This window comes from Arachis ipaensis, chromosome B3 (genome assembly GCF_059453495.1).
Source record: "Arachis ipaensis isolate K30076 ecotype BB chromosome B3, ASM5945349v1, whole genome shotgun sequence".
NCBI lineage: Eukaryota > Viridiplantae > Streptophyta > Magnoliopsida > Fabales > Fabaceae > Arachis > Arachis ipaensis.
Window position 1 is genome coordinate 87369364 of NC_142438.1, and position 12162 is coordinate 87381525.

The following is a 12162-nucleotide window of genomic DNA, read 5'->3' on the forward strand; positions in this document are numbered from 1 at the left end:
TGTGTGCTTTTCTGTGATTTCAGGTATTTTCTGACTGAAATTGAGGGACTTGAGCAGAAATCAGATTCAGAGGTTGAAAAAGGACTGCTGATGCTGTTGGATTCTGACCTCCCTGCACTCAAAGTGGATTTTTTGGAGCTACAAAACTCGAAATGGCGCGCTTCCAATTGAGTTGGAAAGTAGACATCCAGAGCTTTCCAGCAATATATAATAGTCTATACTTTGGCCAAGAATAGACGATGTAAACTGGCGCTCAACGCCAGCTTTCTGCCCAAATCTGGCGTCCAGCGCCAGAAAAGGAGCCAAAACCAGAGTTGAACGCCCAAACTGGCACAAAAGCTGGTGTTCAACTCCAGAAAGGACCTCTACACGTGCAACACTCAAGCTCAGCCCAAGAACACACCAAGTGGCTCCGGAAGTGGATTTATGCATCAATTACTTACTCATGTAAACCCTAGTAGCTAGTTTATTATAAATAGGACATTTTACTAGTCTTTTTGACAATCTTTGGATTATATTTTGATCTATTGATCACGTTTTGGGGGCTGGCCATCTCGGCCATGCCTGGACCTTTCACTTATGTAATTTTAACGGTAGAGTTTCTACACTCCATAGATTAAGGTGTGGAGCTTTGCTGTTCCTCAAAGATTAATGCAAAGTACTACTATTTTCTATTCAATTCATCTTATTTCGCTTCTAAGATATTCATTCGCACTTCAACCTGAATGTGATAAACGTGACAATCATCATCATTCCCTATGAACGCGTGCCTGACAACCACTTCCGTTCTACCTTCGACTGAATGAGTATCTCTTAGATCTCCTAACCAGAATCTTCGTGGCGTAAGCTAGAATGATGGCGGCATCCAAGAGAATCCGGAAGGTCTAAACCTTGTCTGTGGTATTCCGTGTAGGATTCAATGATTGGATGACTGTGACGAGCTCCAAACTCGCGATTGCGGGGCGTTAGTGACAGACGCAAAAGGATAGTAAAATCCTATTCCAGCATGATCGAGAACCGACAGATGAATAGCCGTGCCGTGACAGGGTGCGTTGATCATTTTCACTGAGAGGATAAGATGAAGCTATTGACAAGGGTGATGCCTCCAGACGATTAGCCGTGCCGTGACAGGGCATTGGATCATTTTCCCGAGAGATGACCGAAAGTAGCCGTTGACAATGGTGATGTATCACATAAAGCCAGCCATGGAAAGGAGTAAGACTGATTGGATGAAGATAGCAGGAAAGCAGAGGTTCAGAGGAACGAAAGCATCTCCATTCGCTTATCTGAAATTCTCACCAATGAATTACATAAGTATTTCTATCCCTATTCTATTAATTATTATTCGAAAACACCATTATCAATTTATATCTGCCTAACTGAGATTTGCAAGGTGACCATAGCTTGCTTCATACCAACAATCTCCGTGGGATTCGACCCTTACTCACGTAAGGTATTACTTGGACGACCCAGTGCACTTGCTGGTTAGTTACACGGAGTTGTGAACCATGATCTTGGCATCATGTTTTTGGCGCCATTACCAGGGAAAGAAAGAGCAATGAACTTTACATAATTAAAGTGTAATCACGATTCCGCGTACCAAGTTTTTGGCGCCGTTGTCGGGGATTGTTTGAGTTTGGACAACTAACGGTTCATCCTGTTGCTCAGATTAGGTAATTTTCTTTTTGTTTTCTTTTCAAAAATTTTTCAAAAATATTTCAAAATTTTCTCACCTGTTTTCGAAAAAAATTTTAGATTCAAAATTTTTAAGAATGAATTCTAGTTTTTCATGAAGCATGTGAAGCCTGGCTGGCTGTAAAGCCATGTCTAAATTCTTTTGGACTGAGGCTTCCAACCATCAGCTGTTATACGACTATAGGGTATGTCAGGCATGTTATGTTTGAATTACATGCTGAAGCTTGGCTGGCCATTGGCCATGTCTAGTGTTTTGGAACGGAGCTTTCATTGAAAGCTTGGCTGGCTAGTGAGCCATGTCTAATTCCTGGACTGAAGCTTTGGACTAAGAATGCAAGATTTCTGGAATTCATATTAAAAATTTTGGAATCCTTATTTTTTCTTTTTCATATAATTTTCGAAAAAAATCCAAAAAATTTAGAAAATCATAAAAATCAAAAACATTTTTTGTGTTTCTTGTTTGAGTCATGAGTCATGTCATAAGTTTGGTGTCATTTGCATGTGCATCTTGCATTTTTCGAAAATTTCATGCATTCATAGTGTTCTTCATGATCTTCAAGTTGTTCTTGGTAAGTCTTCTTGTTTGATCTTGATGATTTTTTGTTTTGTGTTGTATGATGTTTTTCATATGCATTCTTGAATTCTTAGTGCGTAAGCATTAAAGAATTCTAAGTTTGGTGTCTTGCATGTTTTCTTTGCATTAAAAAATTTTCAAAATTGTGTCTATGATGTTCATCTTGACATTCAAAGTGTTCTTGGTGTTCATCTTGACATTCATAGCATTCTTGCATGCATTCATTGTTTTGATCCATAACTTTCATGCATTGCATCATTTTTCCTGTTTTCCTCTCTCATCATAAAAATTCAAAAAAACAAAAAAATATCTTTCCCTTTTTCTCTCATCAAATTCGAAAATTTGAGTTGACTTTTTCAAAAATTTTTAAAATCAAGTTGTTTCTTATGAGTCAAATCAAATTTTCAATTTGAAAATCTTATCTTTTTCAAAATCTTTTTCAAAAATAAAATCTTTTTCAAAATTCTTAGTTATTTTCGAAAATTCCAAAAATATTTTTCAAAAATATTTTTCCTATTTTTATATCAAATTTTCGAAAATAACATAATCAATTAATGTTTTGATTCAAAAATTTGAAGTTTGTTACTTGCTTATTAAGAAAGATTCAAACTTTAAGTTCTAGAATCATATCTTGTGATTTCTTATGAATCAAGTCATTAATTGAGATTTTAAAAATCAAATCTTTTTCAAAACTAATTTTTAAAATATCTTCTTATCTTACCTTTTTCAAAAAGTTGGTTTCAAAATATATTTTCTAACCTCCTAACTTCTTATCTTTTCAAAAATTTGTTTCAACTAACTAACTAACTTTTTGTTTGTTTTTTAACTTTTTCAAAACTACCTAACTAACTCTCTCTCTCTAATTTTCGAAAATATCTTCTCTCTTTTTCAAAAATTTCTTTTTAATTAAATAATTATTCTTATTCTTATTTTTGATTTTAAAAATTTTCGAAAAATACTAACATTTTTCAAAAACCATTTTCGAAAATCACTAACTCTTTTTCAAAAATTATTTTCGAAAATTCCTTCTCTCTCATCTTATTCTATTTATTTATTCATCTACTAACATCTCATCTCACATCTCAACCCTCCTCACAGTTGTGTTTCTTCCATTATATTACATTCTTTGTCTCCCTCTCTTCTTCCACTCACAAAGGGATCCCTATACTGTGGTATAAAGGATCTCTATTATTATTATTATTTTTCTGTGCCCTCTTCTTTGTCATATGAGCAGGAGCAAGGATAAGAACATTCTTGTGGAAGCAGATCCAGAACCTGAAAGGACTCTGAAGAGAAAACTAAGAGAAGCTAAATTACAACAATCCAGAGATAACCTTTCAGAAATTTTCGAACAGGAAGAGGAGATGGCAGCCGAAAATAATAATAATGTAAGGAAGATGCTTGGTGACTTTACTGCACCTAATTCCAATTTACATGGAAGAAGCATCTCCATTCCTGCCATTGGAGCAAACAACTTTGAGCTGAAACCTCAATTAGTTTCTCTGATGCAGCAGAACTACAAGTTTCATGGACTTCCATCTGAAGATTCTTTTCAGTTCTTAACTGAATTCTTGCAGATATGTGATACTGTTAAGACTAATGGAGTAGATCCTGAAGTCTACAGGCTCATGCTTTTCCCTTTTGCTGTAAGAGACAGAGCTAGATTATGGTTGGATTCTCAACCCAAAGACAGCCTGAACTCTTGGGATAAGCTGGTCACGGCTTTCTTAGCCAAGTACTTTCCTCCTCAAAAGCTGAGCAAGCTTAGAGCTGATGTTCAAACCTTCAGACAGAAAGAAGGTGAATCCCTCTATGAAGCTTGGGAAAGATACAAACAGTTGACCAAAAAGTGTCCTTCTGACATGCTTTCAGAATGGACCATCCTGGACATATTCTATGATGGTTTATCTGAGCTATCAAAGATGTCACTGGACACTTCTGCAGGTGGATCCATTCACCTAAGGAAAATGCCTGCAGAAGCTCAAGAACTCATTGACATGGTTGCTAATAACCAGTTCATGTACACTTCTGAGAGAAATCCTGTGAGTAATGGGACGCCTATGAAGAAGGGAGTTCTTGAAGTTGATACTCTGAATGCCATATTGGCTCAGAATAAAATATTGACTCAGCAAGTCAATATGATCTCTCAGAGTCTGAATGGAATGCAAGCTGCATCCAACAGTACTCAAGAGGCATCTTCTGAAGAAGAAGCTTATGATCCTGAGAACCATGCAATAGCAGAGGTAAATTATTTAGGTGAACCTTATGGAAACACCTATAACTCATCATGGAGAAATCATCCAAATTTCTCATGGAAGGATCAAAAGCCTCAACAAGGCTTTAATAATGGTGGAAGAAACATGTTTAGCAATAATAAATCTTTTCCATCATCCACTCAGCAACAGACAGAGAACTCTGAACAAAATACTTCTAATTTGGCAAACTTAGTCTCTGATCTGTCTAAGGCTACTGTAAGTTTCATGAATGAAACAAGATCTTTCATTAGAAATTTGGAAGCACAAGTGGGCCAGCTGAGTAAAAGGATCACTGAAATCCCTCCCAGTACTCTCCCAAGCAATACAGAAGAGAACCCAAAAGGAGAGTGCAAGGCCATTGACATAAGCACCATGGCCGAACCTACAAGGGGAGTGGAGGACGTGAATCCCAAGGAGGAAGACCTCCTGGGACGTCCAGTGATCAATAAGGAGCTTCCCTCTGAGGAACAAAAGGACTCTGAGGCTCATCTAGAGACCATAGAGATTCCATTGAACCTCCTTATGCCCTTGATGAGCTCTGATGAGTATTCCTCTTTTGAAGAGAATGAGGATGTTACTGAAGAGCAAATTGCCAAGTTTCTTGGTGCAATCATGAAGCTGAATGCCAAATTATTTGGCATTGATACTTGGAAAGTTGAACCTCCCTTGTTCATCAATGAACTAAGTGATCTGGATCAACTGACATTGCCTCAGAAAAGACAGGATCCTGGAAAGTTCATAATACCCTGTACTATAGGCACCATGATCTTTAAGGCTCTATGTGACCTTGGTTCAGGAATAAACCTCATGCCCCTCTCTGTAATAGAGAATCTGGGAATCTATGGGGTGCAAGCTGCTAAAATCTCATTAGAGATGGCAGACAGTTCAAGAAAACAGGCTTATGGACAAGTAGAGGATGTGTTAGTAAAGGTTGAAGGCCTTTACATCCCTGCTGATTTCATAGTCCTGGATACTGGAAAGGAAGAGGATGAATCCATCATCCTAGGAATACCTTTCCTGGCCACAGCAAGAGCTGTGATTGATGTTGACAAAGGTGAACTAGTCCTTCAATGGAATGAGGACTCCCTTGTGTTTAAAACTCAAGGATCTCCCTCTGCAACCATGGAGAGGAAGCATGAAAAGCTTCTCTCAAAGCAGAGTCAACCAGAGCCCCCATAGTCAAACTCTAAGTTTGGTGTTGGGAGGCCACAACCAAACTCTAAGTTTGGTGTTGAACTCCCATATCCAAACTCTAAGTTTGGTGTTGGAGAGTCTCAACAAAGCTCTGCACATCTGTGAGGCTCCATGAGAGCCCACTGTCAAGCTATTGACATTAAAGAACCGCTTGTTGGGAGGCAACCCAATTTTTATTTATCTAACTATATTTTTCTTAGTTATATGTCTTTGTAGGTTCATGATCATGTGGAGTCACAAAATAAATATAAAAATTGAAAACGGAATCAAAAACAGCAGAAGAAAAATCACACCCTGGAGGAGCATCTGTCTGGCGTTCAGCGCCAGAACAGAGCATGATTCTGGCGCTGAACGCCCAAAATGGGCAGCTTCTGGGTGCTGAACGCCAGAACAGGCATGGTTCTGGTGTTCAACGCCAGAAATGGCACACAAATGGGCGTTGAACGCCCAAAATGGCCACCAACCTGGCGCTGAACGCCCAGAGTTGTGTGCAAAGGCATTTTTACATGCCTAATGGGTGCAGGGATGTAAATCCTTGAACACCTCAGGATTTGTGGACCCCACAGGATCCACTCAAGATCTGTGGACCCCACAGGATCCACTCAGGATCTGTGGACCCCACAGGATCCCCACTACCTCCACTCACTTCTTCTCACCACTTTCTTTCACACAACCCCATAAACACTTCACCAATCACCTCAAAGTCTCTTCCCCATCACCTCTTCACCACTCACATCCATCCACTCTTCCCCATAAACCTACCTCATAAACTCCACCTACCTTCAAAAATTCAAAACCAATTTCCCACCCAAACCCACCCATATGGCCGAAACCTTTCCCCCCTCCCTTCCCTATATAAAGCCCTCCATTCTTCATCAAATTCACACAACACACCCCTCTACACCCTTCTTGGCCGAAACACTCCCCACTATCCCTCTCCTCCATTTCTTCTTCTTCTTCATCTATTCTTTCTTTTATTGCTCAAGGGCGAGCAAAATTCTAAGTTTGGTATGGTAAAAGTATAAGCTTTTTGTTTTTCCATTACCATTGATGGCACCTAAGACCGGAGAATCCTCTAGAAAGGGGAAAGGGAAGACAAAAGCTTCCACATCCGAGTCATGGGAGATGGAAAGGTTCATCTCCAAAGCCCATCAAGACCACTTCTATGATGTTGTGGCCAAGAAGAAGGTGATCCCCGAGGTCCCTTTCAAACTCAAAAGAAATGAGTATCCGGAGATCCGACATGAAATTCAAAGAAGAGGTTGGGAAGTTCTAACAAATCCCATCCAACAAGTCGGCATCCTAATGGTTCAAGAGTTCTATGCCAATGCATGGATCACCAAGAACCATGATCAAAGTAAGAACCCGGATCCAAAGAACTATGTTACAATGGTTCGGGGGAAATACTTAGATTTTAGTCCGGAGAATGTGAGGTTGGCGTTTAACTTGCCCATGATGCAAGGAGATGAACGCCCCTACACTAGAAGGGTCAACTTTAATCAAAGGTTGGACCAAGTCCTTATGGACATATGTGTAGAAGGAGCTCAATGGAAGATTGACTCCAAAGGCAAGCCGGTTCAACTAAGAAGATTGGACCTCAAGCCTGTAGCTAGAGGATGGTTGGAGTTCATTCAATGCTCAATCATTCCCACTAGCAACCGGTCTGAAGTTACTATAGACCGGGCCATCATGATCCATAGCATCATGATTGGAGAAGAGGTGGAAGTTCATGAGATTATACCTCAAGAACTCTACAAGGTGGCTGACAAGTCCTCCACCATGGAAAGGTTAGCCTTTCCTCACCTCATTTGCCACCTATGCAATTCGGCTGGGATTGACATAGAGGGAGATATCCTCATCAAAGAGGACAAGCCCATCACTAAGAAAAAGATGGAGCAAGCAAGAGAGCCCACTCATGGAGCTCAAGAGGCGTATGAAGCTCATCACCATGAGATCCCGGAGATGCCTCAAATGCACTTTCCTCCACAAAACTATTGGGAGCAAATTAACACCTCCCTAGGAGAATTGAGTTCCAATATGGGACAACTAAGGGTGGAACATCAAGAGCACTCCATCATGCTCCATGAAATCAGAGAAGATCAAAAAGCAATGAGGGAGGAGCAACAAAGACAAGGAAGAGACATAGAAGAGCTCAAGGACATCATTGGTTCCTCAAGAAGGAAATGCCACCATCACTAAGGTGGACTCATTCCTTGTTCTTACTTTATCTGTTTTTCGTTTTCTATGTTATGTTCTTATCTATGTTTGTGTCTTCATTACATGATCATTAGTAGTTAGTAACTATGTCTTAAAAGTTATGAATGTCCTATGAATCCATCACCTCTCTTAAATAAAAAATGTTTTAATTCAAAAGAACAAGAAGTACATGAGTTTCGAATTTATCCTTGAACTTAGTTTAATTATATTGATGTGGTGACAATGCTTCTTGTTTTCTGAATGAATGCTTGAACAGTGCATATGTCTTTTGAAGTTGTTGTTTAAGAATGTTAAATATGTTAGCTCTTGAAAGAATGATGACTAGGAGATATGTTATTTGATAATCTGAAAAATCATAAAAATGATTCTTGAAGCAAGAAAAAGCAGCAAAGAACAAAGCTTGCAAAAAAAAAAATAGGCAAAAAAAAATATAGAAAAAAAAAAAGAAAAAGCAAGCAGAAAAAGCCAAAGCTCTTAAAACCAAGAGGCAAGAGCAAAAAGCCAATAACCCTTAAAACCAAAAGGCAAGGGCAAATAAAAAGGATCCCAAGGCTTTGAGCATCAGTGGATAGGAGGGCCTAAAGGAATAAAATCCTGGTCTAAGCGGCTAAACCAAGCTGTCCCTAACCATGTGCTTGTGGCGTGTAGGTGTCAAGTGAAAACTTGAGACTGAGCGGTTAAAGTCAAGGTCCAAAGCAAAAAAAGAGTGTGCTTAAGAACCCTGGACACCTGTAATTGGGGACTTTAGCAAAGCTGAGTCACAATCTGAAAAGGTTCACCCAATTATGTGTCTGTGGCATTTATGTATCCGGTGGTAATACTGGAAAACAAAGTGCTTAGGGCCACGGCCAAGACTCATGAAATAGCTGTGTTCAAGAATCATCATACTGAACTAGGAGAATCAATAACACTATCTGAACTCTGAGTTCCTATAGATGCCAATCATTCTGAACCTCAATGGATAAAGTGAGATGCCAAAACTATTCAAGAGGCAAAAAGCTATAAGTCCCGCTCATTTGATTGAAGCTATGTTTCATTGATAGTTTGGAATTTATAGTATATTCTCTTCTTTTTATCCTATTTGATTTTTAGTTGCTTGGGGACAAGCAACAATTTAAGTTTGGTATTGTGATGAGCGGATAATTTATACGCTTTTTGACATTGTTTTTAGTATGTTTTTAGTAGGATCTAGTTACTTTTAGGGATGTTTTCATTAGTTTTTATGTTAAATTCACATTTCTGGACTTTACTATGAGATTGTGTACTTTTCTGTGATTTCAGGTATTTTCTGACTGAAATTGAGGGCTTGAGCAGAAATCAGATTCAGAGGTTGAAAAAGGACTGTTGATGCTGTTGGATTCTGACCTCCCTTCACTCACAGTGGAGTTTCTGGAGCTACAAAACTCGAAATGGCGCACTTCCAATTGCGTTGGAAAGTAGACATCCAGGGCTTTCCAGAAATATATAATAGTCCATACTTTGGCCAAGAATAGATGACGTAAACTGGCGCTCAACGCCAACTTTCTGCCCAAATCTGGCGTCCAGCGCCAGAAAAGGAGCCAAAACCAGAGTTGAACGCCCAAACTGGCACAAAAGTTGGCGTTCAACTCCAGAAAGGACCTCTACACGTGCAACACTCAAGCTCAGCCCAAGCACACACCAAGTGGGCCCCGGAAGTGGATTTATGCATCAATTACTTACTCATGTAAACCCTAGTAGCTAGTTTATTATAAATAGGACATTTTACTAGTCTTTTTGACAATCTTTGGATTATATTTTGATCTATTGATCACGTTTTGGGGGCTGGCCATCTCGGCCATGCCTGGACCTTTCACTTATGTAATTTTAACGGTAGAGTTTCTACACTCCATAGATTAAGGTGTGGAGCTCTGCTGTTCCTCAAAGATTAATGCAAAGTACTACTATTTTCTATTCAATTCATCTTATTTCGCTTCTAAGATATTCATTCGCACTTCAACTTGAATGTGATGAACGTGACAATCATCATCATTCCCTATGAACGCGTGCCTGACAACCACTTCCGTTCTACCTTCGACTGAATGAGTATCTCTTAGATCTCCTAACCAGAATCTTCGTGGCGTAAGCTAGAATGATGGCGGCATCCAAGAGAATCCGGAAGGTCTAAACCTTGTCTGTGGTATTCCGAGTAGGATTCAATGATTGGATGACTGTGACGAGCTCCAAACTCGCGATTGCGGGGCGTTAGTGACAGACGCAAAAGGATAGTAAATCCTATTCCAGCATGATCGAGAACCGACAGATGAATAGCCGTGCCGTGACAGGGTGCGTTGATCATTTTCACTGAGAGGATAAGATGAAGCTATTGACAAGGGTGATGCCTCCAGACGATTAGTCGTGCCGTGACAGGGCATTGGATCATTTTCCCGAGAGATGACCGAAAGTAGCCGTTGACAATGGTATGTATCACATAAAGCCAGCCATGGAAAGGAGTAAGACTGATTGGATGAAGATAGCAGGAAAGCAGAGGTTCAGAGGAACGAAAGCATCTCCATTCGCTTATCTGAAATTCTCACCAATGAATTACATAAGTATTTCTATCCCTATTCTATTAATTATTATTCGAAAACACCATTATCAATTTATATCTGCCTAACTGAGATTTGCAAGGTGACCATAGCTTGCTTCATACCAACAATCTCCGTGAGGGTGGATGCTCTTTCATTCTTTGGTGATACTCCCATCTACCATGAGGATAATAATTTGAATTATTTTGTAGTGGTGGTTGGTATCCCATATGATTTTCTTTCTCATCTTGTGGTTCTGAAGCATGGCTCCATGAATTGGAGAGCCCAGAATTTGAAGTTTCTTGGTGATATTCCCATCCATCATTAGAGATTGGTGATGGTGGGTGATATCCCATAGAATTTGTTTGATCATAAGATGAGTTGAACTCCATTTGAGTTTTGTAAAACACACAACCAAGGAAAATTGAAATTACTCATATCAGAGATGAGAATTTCTTAGTGAGGCAAAAACTCAAACACCTTGGTTTCACTTTGAAACAGAAAACAAAAATAAAGAAAATGCTTGATCTAGACTTCTCACCCACATAATCATTGTTGATCTAAATTAATCCCCGGCAACGGCGCCAAAAACTTGATGGGATATTTTTGTGGAAGAAACGAATTTCTCCAAAACACCCAAAACTAACCGGCAAGTGCACCGGGTCGCATCAAGTAATAAAACTCACGGGAATGAGGTCGATCCCACAGGGATTGATGGATCAAGCAACTTTAGTGGGTGATTAGTTTAGTCAAGCTAACATTTGTGTGATAATTGATGCAGCATAAAGTAAATGACAAGGAAAATTAAAGTGCTGAAAGTAAATTGGACAGTAACTTAAAGAACAAGGAAGTAAAATAGCTGAAACTTGAATTGCAAGAAATATAAATTGCATGAAAGTAAAGGGGAATGGGTGCAGGGAAATTAAATGAAAGCAGTAAATCAAAGCTTAGAACAATTGCAAGGAAATTAAAATTGCATGAAAAGTAAATTCAGATCACAGTGGCTCAAATGTAAAGTGCAGAGGAACACACGTGCAGGAAAGTAAATGAGATTTGCAGCAGGCTTAATGTAAATTGAATTGAGGAACCGAACAGAAAATGAAATGCAGCTCAATTGCAATAACTAAAGGAAAGTTGAAGATCTCAGGGGTTGGATGAGACTAGAGACCAAGTCTAGATCTCAATTCCTTCCTTGATCCAACAGTAAACAATTTGCAGAAGAAATAGAGATGAAAGCAGTAAAGAGAGTTTTAATTCCAATTGCAATTCACTGAAAGTTTGTAGAAGAAGAACAAGAGAAATCTCAAAGTGAGAATGAAATAGAATTCCTTCAATTCTCAACCCAAGATTCAAAACAAAGAAAAAAAAACTAAAGAGAGAGATCTGTATTCACAATGCTCCCTAGTGGAGCTCGCCCCCTATTCTCTCTATTCGGGCTTACTTTCTAAAATGAGAATGATGCCTTATATAGGCATTTTTACAAAATAAAAATGAAATTCAAAACAAATTACAATTAAATGAAATTCCTATTTTATCTATCTCTTGTGCCTTTGAGTGATGACAATTGGGCCCTTGCTCTTGATGGAATTGGGTTGATAGAGGCCTTGGTTGATTGCTCTTGGAGTTTGGAGAGGAACCAAAGTGAACCAAGTGAACCGGGTTGGAGTTTTGCAAAAGTTTG

At 39.1% G+C, this 12162-nt stretch overlaps 1 non-coding gene across 1 annotated transcript; it reads right to left on the reverse strand.

Annotated features, from left to right (window-relative positions):
* Positions 1-4029: 4029 nt before the first annotated feature.
* On the reverse strand, positions 4030-4137 carry LOC148571471 (small nucleolar RNA R71). The gene has a single exon (XR_015908157.1). It is a non-coding gene; the product is annotated as a small nucleolar RNA R71 (small nucleolar RNA).
* Between the last annotated feature and the right edge of the window lie 8025 nt (positions 4138-12162).